We start from the raw sequence: 12,252 nt of genomic DNA on the forward strand, positions 1-12,252 counted from the left end.
GCCCTCCCGTCCAGGCAGCATCCTGGTAAATCTCCTCTGCACCCTTTCCAAAGCATCCACATCCTTCCTATAATGAGGCGGCCGGAACTAGACACAATATTCCAAGTGTGGTCCAACTAGGGTTTTATAAAGCTGCAGCAAAACCTCGCGGCTCTTAAATGTAATCCCCCTGTCAATGAAAGCCAACACCATATACCTTCTTAACAATCCTATCAATCTGGGTGGCAACTTTGAGGGATCTATGTATGTGGACCCCAAGATTCCTCTGTTCCTCCACACTTCCATGAATCCTGCCTTTAACCCTGTATTCAGCATTCAAATTCGACCTTCCAAAATGAATCACTTCACATTTATCTAGGTTGAACTCCATCTGCCACTTCTCAGCCCAGCTCTGCATCCTGTCAATGTCCTTTTGAAACCTGCAAAATCCCTCAACACTATCTGCAACTCCAGCAACTTTCATGTCATCGGCAAACTTACTAACCCACCCTTCCACTTCCTCATTTAAGTCATTTATAAAAGCCACAAAGAGCAGAGGTCCCAGAACACATCCCTGTGGGACACCAGTGGTCACTGACCTCCAGGCAGAATACTTTCCATCCATCACCACACGCTGTCTTCTTTCGGCCAGCCAATTCTGTATCCAGACAGATAAATTTCCCTGTATCCCATGCCCGCTAACTTTCTGAATGAGCCTACCATGGGGAACCTTATCAAATGCCTTACTGGAATCCATACAAACCACATCCACTGCCCGACCTTCATCAATGTGTCTCATCACATCCTCAAAGAATTCAATGAGGCTTGTGAGGCATGACCTGCCCCTCACAAAGCCATGCTGACTATCTTTAATCAAACTATGGGCCGATTCTCCGCAAATGCGGAGAGTCGTAAAGGCTGCCGTGAAACTGGCCGTTTTTCATGGCAGCCTCCGCGCCCCCTCCCGGGACCCGATTCTCCCTCCCGGGCGGGGCTAGCAGCGCGGCCCCGTGAAGCACGGCATCACGGCCTTAGCGACCGTCGCCAAGCCTGTGTGCCAAGCGTCACGGCGGCTGATGCACATGATGACGTCAGCCACGCATACGCGGGTTGGACAGCTCCAACCCGCGCATGCGCGGATGACGTCATCACGCATATGCGTCAAACTCGCGCATGCGCGGGCCGTCATGCCCCTCAGCCGCCCCGCGGACTGATCCTGCGGGGCGGCGGAAGAACAAATAGTGCGCGGGTATCGGACCCGCTGCCCATGATCGGTGCCCACCGATCGCAGGCCCATGCCACCCTTGGCACGGCCGTGGTGCGGCCGCGCCAATTGGTGCCATGGTTGTCCGGGACGGCACTTTGCGGCCGTTTTCACAAACGGTGAGAGCAGGTGTGTTTGCGTTCATGAAAATGGCCGTAAAGACCTGGGAACTCGGCCCATCGGCCTGGGGAGAATCGCTGTTCGCCGTAAAAACGCCGAGCAGCGATTTGTGTCGTGGGGCGGCTGAGGGGAAGGCCCTCCCGCTATTCTCTGACCCATCGTGGGCAGCGGAGAATTGCGCCCATGTTTTTCTAAATAATCATAAATCCTAGCTCTCAGAATCCTTTCCAATATTTTACTCATCACTGATGTAAGGCTGATGGGTCTGTAATTCCCAAGGATTTCCCAATCCCCTTTCTTGAACAGGGGAATAAGATTCGCCTCCCTCCAATCATCCGGTACTACTCCAGTGGAGAGTGAGGACACAAAGACTATCCCCAAAGGCACAGCAATCTCCTCCCTCGCTTCCCGTAGTAACCTTGGGTATATCCCGTCAGGCCCAGGGGACTTATCTATCCTGATGCTTTTCAAAATTTCCAGCACATCCTCCTTCTTAATATCAACCTGATCCAGTGTATTAACCTGGTTCACACTGTTCTCATGAGCAACAAGGTCCCTCTCTCTCATGAATACTGAAGCAAAATATTAATTTAGGGCCTCCTCTATCTCCTCAGACTGAAGGCACAGGTTCCCTCCACTATCCCTGATCGGCCCTACTCTCACTCTGATCTTCCTTTTATTTCTCACGTGAGTGTAGAACGCCTTGGGGTTTTCCCTAACCCTTCCTGCCGGGGCATTTTCATGCCCCTTCTAGCTCTCCGAAGTCCATTTCTGAGTTCCTTCCTGGCTACCTTGTAACCCTCTAGAGCAGTGCCAGATCCTTGCTTCCTCAACCTTATGTAAGCTTCTTTCTTCCTCTTGACTTGAAGCTCCATGTACAGGTCCCTCCTTCCCCAGAAGGTATCCCAATGATCCACATATCTGAAGCCTTTCCTCCTGCACCAGCCCTGTCGCCACGTGTTCAGCTGCACTCGCTCTCTCGTTCCTTGCCTCACTTGCACGTGGCACCAGTAGCAATCCTGAGATCACTACTCTGCTTGTCTTAGCTTCCAACCTAACTTCCTAAAATCACTTTTTAGATCCTCATCCCTTTTCTTAGCCATGTCGTTGGTGCCTATGTGCCCCACAACTTCTGGTTGCTCCCCCTCCCCCCTGTACTAGTTACATCTTCAAAGAATTTGAGTAGATTTGTCACTGCTTTCTAAATTTCTAAATCCTTGTTAATAGTCTTCAGCAACTCCCTCCCCCACCACCCTGCCGATGTTAGGCTCACTGGTCTATTGCTCCATTTTTTCTCTCTGCCTCCCTTTTTGAATATAGGGGTTAAATTAGCTAAGGATTTATCAGGCCCTGGAGATATACCCACCTGCAATCCAATTCATTGCCCCCAAATCATTTCCCTACTAATATTAATTTCCTTCAGCTCCTCACAAAACCTTGTGTTACTCAAAACTTCTGGTACATAATTCATGTCTTCCTTTGTGAAGACTGAATCAAAGTATGAATTTAGTTCCTCAGCCATTTATTTGCTCCCCGTTCCTGAATTCTCCCATTTCTGACCGTAAGGGGCTTGCATTAATTTTTATCAATCATTTTCTCTTTACATTCCTATAGAAACCTTTACAATAAGTTTTTATGTTCCCCACAAGATTCCTTTCATATTGTATTGTCCCCTTCTTTATCAAACCCTTGTTCCGTTTTGCTGAATTTTAAACTGTTCCCAATTCTCAGGTCTAATGGTTTTCTTTGTGCATTTGTCGGCCTCTTCTTTGACTCTAATACCATATCTAATTTCCCTTGTAAGCCATGGTTTGGTCACAGTTCCCTTTCTATTCTTGCGCCAAATGGAAATAAACAACTTTCTCAGTTCACTGATTCGTTCCTTGAATGCCTGCCATTGCCTATCCACTGCCCTTCCTTTCAGTAATGTTTCCCAGTCCAACATTGCCAACTCATGCCTAATACCATTATTGTTACCTTTATTGAGATTCAGAACCCTGCTCTCAGAATCAACAACTTATCCTCAAGGGTTCTCTCACAACTCAATTGCCAACTAATCCTTTCTCATTGCACACACCCAGCCCATGATGGTCTGCTCCCTTGTTGGTTCCTCAACACCTTGGCCCAGAAAACCATCCAATACACACTCCAGAATTTCCTCCTCTATTGTACTGTGGCTAATTTGACTCACCCAATCTATATGCAGATTAAAGTCACATATAATCATAAATGTTTCTTTATCACATGCATCTCCGATTTCCTGTCTAATGCTATTCCCACCATTCCCTCTGCAGTTTGGATGGATTGCACCACCCCTACAATTGTATATTTTGCCCCTTGCTGTTTCTTAGCTTGACCCAGACAGGTTTCATATCGTCTGTGCTAATATCATTCCTCAATCTTGGATCAAGCGGGGCTGGTTTAGCTCAGTGAGCAAGAAAGCTGATAGGTGATGCAGAACAAGGCCAGCAGCACGGGTTCAATTCCCGTACCAGCTGAGAATTCTCCCTCTGTGTACCCGATCAGGCGGCAGAATGTGGCGACTAGCGGCTTTTCACAGTAACTTCATTGCAGTGTTAATGTAAGCCTACTTGTGACAATAAAAAGATTCATACTTTATGCAACATCTTCTTTAATCAATAATGTAACTACACTACCTTTTCCTTTCTGCCTGTCCTTCCTAAAAACGGAAGAGCCCTCAATGTTTAGTTCCTATCCTTGGTCACCTTGGAGCCACATCTCCAAAATCCCTACTGTATCATATCCCTTTACATCGACCTGTGCACTATTTCATCCATTTTAGTTTGAATGTTCAGAGCTTTCAGGAACAAAACGTTAAGGTTAGTCCTTTCAACGTCCCTCAACCTGTCCCTGCTATTTTTTACAGTGCCATTATCTGCTATGGGCCCTTGATTTCTCTGCCTATCACATTTCTTATTCCCTTTGCTGTCTTTGTCTCTTGTTCTCGAATCCCCCTGCTCTGAATCCATACATAGATTGCTATCCCCCCCCCCCCCCCCAGCCATATGTGTTTAAACCGGTCCTGCCCAGGTGTAACCCGTCCGTTTTGTACAGGTCCCACCTTCCCTAAAACTGGTCCGAATGTTCCTGGAATCTGAAACACTTCCCCTCACACCATGCACCATCTCATCAGCCACGTACTCATGCGACACGTCCTACTATTTCTACTCTGACTATCACGTGGCATTGGTAGTAATCCTGAGATCACTACCTTTGTGGCCCGACATCTAAACTTTCTTCCTCAGTCCCTATATTCTGCTTTTAGGACTTCATCTCTTTTTTTGTGATGTGTCAGTTGTACCAATGTGCAGCACAATCACTGGCTGTTCACCATCCAGAATGTCCTGTCACAGCTCTGAGACATCCTTGACCGTAGCACCAGGGAGGCAACGTCCTGGAGTGTCATTTGCAGCCACGGAAACATTTATCTATTCCCTTATCAAAAATGCAGAAGAAGGCCATTCGGCCCACCGAGTCTGGACTGACCCTCTGAAAGAGTACCCTACCTAGGCCCCCACCCCCGCAAAGCCGTAACATCACCTAACCTTTGGACACTAAGGGGCCAATCCACATAACCTGCACTTTTTGGACCATAGGATACCGGAGCACCCGGAAGAAACCCACACAGGCCACGGGAGGATGTGCAAACTCCACACCGACTGTCACCCAAGTTCGGGATCGAACCCGGGTCCCTGGCGCTGTGAGGTGGCAGTGCTAACCACCGTGCCAACCGGGTCTCATTCTCCTTTCCTCACGCCTTCAAATTTTCTGGAGGATCAAGAGCTCCTTCCCTCCACACTTTGCAGTGCAGATGTCACAGGAAGAGGTTGTACTGACAGGATAATGTCCTCGATTGGGATTGCTGCCAGTTCCCTCTCCTTTGTGTGAAAGCTGCAGGAAACTGGGAGACCCCCATTCCAGGGACTGGTCCTGGCTGAAGTGAGGCCAGCTCTCCATCTGAAGGATTATTTCCCAATTGTAAAAACAAAACATTTAAAATCAAATGTTGTTAAATGTTTTTTAAAATATTTTTGTTTGAGTGGTCCCACTCATATTTTTGCAATACAACACAGTGATATTCCTGCAAACCCCTCTCAGCCCGCCAGGTCTATTAGAGATACAATCGCAACCACATTCCCAAAACATTCTCATCTTCCTCATCCTGGGATTTGAAATAGAACCGCCTTGTCGTCACGGAAGAGGCTGAGCAATGGCCTGTGATCGATGACGATAAAGAAATGGCGACCATAGCCGTATTGGTGAAATGCCTTTACACCGAATATGACTGCCAGACCTTCTTCTTTGATCTGGCCACATTTTCTGTCACCCAGCTGGCATCCCGGAGGCACAGCTACCGACGGTCACGGTCATCGTCCATTCGCTTGGACAAAGCTACCCCAATACCATACGGTGAAGCATCGCATGTGACATACAACGGTTTTGAGGAGCCAAAATGTGTCAACACTCCTGAAGAAGGCGATGGTCATTTCACCTTGTTAGACGCCATATCCTGAGCCTTGCCCTAAGACAAGGCTGGTGCTTTTTCAAAAGCAAGTGGAGGCTGGCGAGGCGATAGCCAAATTCAGAGTAAAGCGGCAGAATAAAGGAAAGATCGAAGTTCCGTGCCGTCTCTTGGAGCGGGGGCCATTTTCCTCCCCATCTCGAATCGGGTGCCGGCCATCTCAATCCACCCGATATCCCAAATATATCACTTCCTTCGCGGGAAACACGCACTTCGCCCTGTGCAGGCGGACCCCATGTTTGGAAAACCGTTTCAACACCACCTTGAGGTTCTGGAAATGATTGTGTTCCGTGGCCCCTGTGACTAACACGCCAAATCAGTGAACCGCAACCTGGGGCAAACTAAGCAGGATATTCTCCGTGATGCGCTGGAAGACTGCGCATGCCTGAGAGACTCTGAACGGAAGTCAGGTGTATTCAGAAAGTCCCTTGTGTGTATAAATTGTGACATAATTCCATGAGGCTTTATCAAGCTCCAGCTCAATGTGAGGTAAAGGATAACGGTCTGAACTCGAAGCCTAGTCCACTGTCAATTCAATAATAATAATAATCTTTACTGGTGTCACAAGTAGGCTCACAATAATACAACAATGAAGTTTTTTTGAAAATCCCCTCGTCGCCACACTACGGCACCTGTTCGGGTACGCTGAGGGAGAATTCAGAATGAACAATCCACCTAACAAGCATGCCTTTTTATTCTCCACAGAGGCAGACTGTCCTATCAGGCTTAATTACGGGGACAACCTCCGCCGCCCAATCAGCCAAGCGCACTGGCTGAATAATGCTCAAACTTACCAAACGCTGAGGTACGGTCTCAACCTTCTCCACTATAGCATAGGAAACCAGGCAAGATGAAAATATCAGTGCTGGGCTTACTGGCACACCGGGATTTTGGCCACTGCCCCTTTAATGGTACCCAAACCAGGCTGGGAAACCTCCGGGAATTTGCTCAGTACCGTACACAAACCGCCAGAGCCTCCTTGCAGGATATGCTGCCAATCAAACTGCAGCTGGTGTAGCCAATCGTGGCCCAACAGGCGAGGGCCATTTCCTTGCACAACAGTAAAAGAAAGGTGCATTGACTGGAGCCCAGAAACCACCAGTGTGAGGGTAGATACTACAATAATCAGCCACTCCACTGTATCAGTGGCGAAATGAGCCGCCATGTCGACCCTTGGGCGGGATTCTCCGACCCCCCGCCGGGTCGGCGGCCGCTGGCAGCAGCCTCCCCGGCGATTCTCCGGTCCGCGATGGGTTGAGTGGCTGCCCGTTTTCGGCGGGTCGAGCCGGCGTAAATCACAACAGGTTCTTACCGGCAGGACCTGGCTCCACGTGCGGCCTGCAGATTCCTCGGGGGAAAGCGGGGGGAACTGGCCCTGTCCTAGCCCACAATCGGGGCCCACTGATCCGCGGGCGGGCCTGTGCCATCAGTGTACTCTTTCCCTCCGCAACGGTCGCTGTCAACCTCCGCCATGGCCGGCACAGAGAACCCCCTGCGCATGCGCTGGGATGACGCCAGCACACGCTGGCGTTCCCACGCAAGCGTCAACTCACGCCGGCAGGCAGAGGCCCTTCGGTGCAAGTTGCCATGGTGTCAAGCCCTTCTGCACCGCCTGGCGTGGCGCCAAACACTCCCGTGCTGGCCTAGCCCCTGAAGGTGCGGAGGATTCCGCACCATCGGGGCGGCCTGAAGCCGGAGTGGTTCACGCCACTCCTTGGCCCGTAAGTGGCCCGCCCCACCAGTTCGCGGAGAATCCCGCCCAAAGTATACACTCCTTGCTTGATAAGAACCTCCCTGGAAATGGCAGCTTCTGCATCCAGCTCCATTTGGAGCATATGAACATTAATAGAACATAGAACATAGAACATAGAACAGTACAGCACAGAACAGGCCCTTCGGCCCTCAATGTTGTGCCGAGCCATGATCACCCTACTCAAACCCACGTATCCACCCTATACCCGTAACCCAACAACCCCCCCCATTAACCTTACTTTTTTTAGGACACTACGGGCAATTTAGCATGGCCAATCCACCTAACCCGCACATCTTTGGACTGTGGGAGGAAACCGGAGCACCCGGAGGAAACCCATGCACACAGTGGGAGGACGTGCAGACTCCACACAGACAGTGACCCAGCCGGGAATCGAACTTGGGACCCTGGAGCTGTGAAGCATTTATGCTAACCACCATGCTACCCTGCTGCCCCTTAACTGGCTTGAAAATATGAATAGAAGCCATACGAAGAAGTGACAAAGAGGATTGATGAGAGTCGGCAGTGGATGTTACATGGATAAATAGATACATAGAAGATAGGAGCAGGTGGAGGCCTTTTGGCCCTTCGAACCTGCTCCGCCATTCATCACGATCATGGCTGATCATCCGACTCAATAGCCTAATCTGCTTTCTCCCCATAGCCTTTGATCCCATTCTCCCCAAGTGCTATATCCAGCCGCCTCTTGAATAGATTCAATGTTTAGCATCAACTACGTCCTGTGGTAATGAATTCCACAGGCTCACCACTCTTTGGGTGAAGAAATATCTCCTCATTTCTGTCCGAAATGGATTACCCTGAATTCCCAGACTGTGACCACTGGTTCTGGACACACCCCCATCGGGTACATCATCCCTGCATCTACCCTGTCTAGTCCTGTTAGAATTTTCTACGTTTCTATGAGAACCCCCCTCATTCTTCTGAACTCCAGCGAGAACAATCCCAACCTAGTCATTCTCTCCTCATATGACGGTCCCGCCATCCCTGGTAAACTTCCGCTGCACTCGAGAGAGAGAGAGAGAGCAAGAACACCCTTCATCAGGAAAGGAGACCAAAACTGTACACAATATTCTAGGTGTGCCCTCACCAAACCCTGTATAATTGCAGCAACACATCCCTGCTTCTATACTCAAAACCTCTTGCAGTGAAGGCCAACATCCCAATAGCCTTCTTTACCGCCTGCTGCACCTGCATGCTTACCTTCAGCGACTGGTGCACAAGGACACCCAGGTCCCACTGCACGCTCCCCTCTCCTAATTTACAACCATTCAGGTAGTAATCTGCCTTCCTGTTTTTGCTTCCAAAGTGAATAACCTCACACTTATCCAAATTATACTGCATCTGCCATTGATTTGCTCACTCGCCCAACCTGTCCAGAATCTTGCTGTAGGATCCCTGCATCCTCGTCACAATTCACCCTCCCGCCTAACTTGGTATCATCTGCAAACTTTGAGATATTACATTTTGTTCCCTCAGCCAAATCATTAATATATTTTGTGAATAGCTGGGATCCCAGCACCGATCCCTGTGGCATCCCACTAGTTACTGCCTGCCAATTTGAAAAGGACCCAATAATTCCTACTCTTTGTTTCCTCTCTATCCACCTCAATACACTTCCCCCAATCCCATGCGCTTTCGTTTTGCACAATAATCTCTTGAGCGGAACTTTGTCAAACGCCTTCTGAAAGTCCAAATATACCACATCGACTGGTTCCCCCTTGTCAACTGTACTGGTTACATCTTCAAACAATTCCAACAGATTTTTCAAGCATGATTTTCCCTTCATAAATTCATGCTGACTCTGACTGATCCTGGCACTGCTTTCTGAATGTTCCACAATGAAATCCTTGGTAATGGTTTCAATCATTTTCCCCACTATCGATGTTAGGCTTACTGGTCTATAATTTCCTGCTTTCTCTCTACTTCCCTTTTTGAATATTAGAGTGAGATTAGGTACCCTCCAATCTGCAGGGACTGTTCCAGAGTCTATAGAATCCCAGAAGATGACCCCAATGCATCCACTATTTCCAGAGCCACCTCCTTAAGCACTCTGGGGAGCAGATTCTCAGGCCCTGGGGATTTATCCACCTTCAATCCCATCAGCTTTCACAGCATCATTTCTCTACTAATATTGATCTCCCTCAGTTCTTCTCTCTCACTAAACCTTTCATTCTCCAAAATTTCTGGTATCTGATTTGTGTCCTCTTTTGTGAAGACAGGGCTAAAGTATGCATTCATTGCTCAGCCATTTCTTTGTTGCATATTATGCATTCCCCTGTTTTTGTCTGTAGGGTGCCTAGATTGGTCTGCACCAATCTATTCCTCTTCACGGGTGGGATTCTCCCCTGCCTGGCGGGACGGGCAGTCCCGGGGCCGAGGAGTGGCGTGAACCACTCCGGCGTCGGGCCCCCCGGAAGGTGCGGACTCCTCCGCACCTTCAGGGGCTAGGTTGGCATCGGCGGGGTTGGCGCCACGCCAACCAGTGCGGAAGGGACTTGGCTCTGTGCCAACCGGCGGTAAAGGGCCTCCGCCGGTCGGCACGACTTGGTGCATGCACGGGAGCCCCAGCATGTGCTGATGTAATCCCAGCGCATGCGCAGGGGGCTTCGTCTCTACACCGGCCTTGCGGAGGTCCACAGCAGCCGGTGCGGAGGGAAAGAGTACACTGACGACACAGGCCCGCCCGCAGATCAGTGCTCCCTGATCGCGGGCCAGGCCACTGTGTGGGCATCCCATTGGGGCCAGATCCCCCCCCCGTGCCCTCCCGAGGACCCCGGAGTCCACCAGCAGAGTCAGGTCTCGCCGGTAAGTACCAGGTCAAATTTACGCCGGCGGGACCGGCCTAATGCGGGCAGCCGCTCGGCCCATTGCAGGCCGGAGAATTGCTGGGGGTGGCTGCTGCCAGCGGCCGCTGATCGGCGCGGCGTGATTCCCGTCCCCACCAAAACTTCGGCGCCGGACAATTTGGCAGCCGGCGGGGGAGGGGCTCACGCTGCCCCCCGGCGATTTACCAGCCCGTCAGGGGGGTCGGAGAATCCCGCCCAGGTACGCCGTGCCGAATATCCACCACCTCAGGCCTGAGACCCGACCCGCTATTCTCCATCTCCCACCAGCCGAATTCCCGACGTCGTGTTTCTAATGTGGTCCTGCCGTTTGGGAAACGTGCGAGGCAGCTGTGGACACAGTACACGGCCATCAGAGTCGGGGGCAGATCGATCGCAGCGAAGGGGGACCTCTTTCTGTACTGGGTGCTATGTGTGCAGGCGGTGCGGGTCGGGCGAGCGGCCGATGTGGGCACTATTTTGGCAGTCTAGGTCCGCGGGTTGAGTCCGCCATGGAGCACCCTATTTATATATTTGTCTAGATGCCCCTTAAATGCCGCTATCGTACCCGCTCCCACCACCTCCCCAGTCAGCACGTTCCATATATTTACCACCCTCTGTGTAAAAAACCTGCCTGGCACATCTGGTCCAAACTTTTCCCCACGCACTTTAAACCGGTGTCCCCCAGTACTTGACTCTCCTACCCGAGGAAAGAGTATCAGACTATCCACTCTGTCTATACCACTCATAATCTTGTAGACCTCTATCAGGTCGCCTCTCAATTTCTGTTGTTCCAGTGAGAACACACCAAAGTTATAGAACAAAGAACAAAGAAAAGTACAGCACAGGAACAGGCCCTTCGGCCCTCCAAGCCTGCGCCGACCATGCTGCCCGTCGAAACTAAAATCTTCTACACTTCTAGGGTCCGTATCCCTCTATTCCCATCCCATTCATGTATTTGTCAAGATGCCCCTTAAACGTCACTATCGTCCCTGCTTCCACCACCTCCTCCGGCAGCGAGTTCCAGGCACCCACTACCCTCTGTGTAAAAAACTTGCCTTGCACATCTCCTCTAAACCTTGCCCCTCACACCTTAAACCTATGCCCCCTAGTAATTGACCACTCTGCCCTCGGAAAACGTCTTTGACTATCCACTCTGTCTATGCCCCTCATAATTTTGTAGACCTCTATCAGGTCGCCACTCAGCCTCCGTTGTTCCAGTGAGAACAAATCAAGTTTATTCAATGGGTCCTCATAACTAATGCCCTCCATACCAGGCAACATCCTGGTAAATCTCTTCTGTACCCTCTCTAAAGCCTCCACATCCTTTTGGTAGTGTGGCAACCAGAATTGAACACTATACTCCAAGTGTGGCCTAACTAAGCTTCTATACTGCTGCAACATGACTTGCCAATTTTTATATTCAATGCCCTGACCGATGAAGGCCAGCATGCTGTATGCCTTCTTGACTACCTTATCCACATGCGTTGTCACTTTCATTGATTGGTGGGCATGCACGCCCAGATCTCTCTGCCTGTCAGTACTCACAAGAGTTCTACCATTTATTGTGTAATTCTTACATGCATTGGATCTTTCAAAATGCATTACCTCACACTTGTCCGGATTAAACTCCATTTGCCATTTCTCCACCCAAGACTCTAACCGGTTTATATCTTGCTGTATCCTCTGACAATCCTCTTCACTATCCGCCAATCCACCAATTTTTGTGTCATCCGTGAACTTACTAATCAGA

This window comes from Scyliorhinus canicula, chromosome 6 (genome assembly GCF_902713615.1).
Source record: "Scyliorhinus canicula chromosome 6, sScyCan1.1, whole genome shotgun sequence".
NCBI classification, from domain to species: domain Eukaryota; kingdom Metazoa; phylum Chordata; class Chondrichthyes; order Carcharhiniformes; family Scyliorhinidae; genus Scyliorhinus; species Scyliorhinus canicula.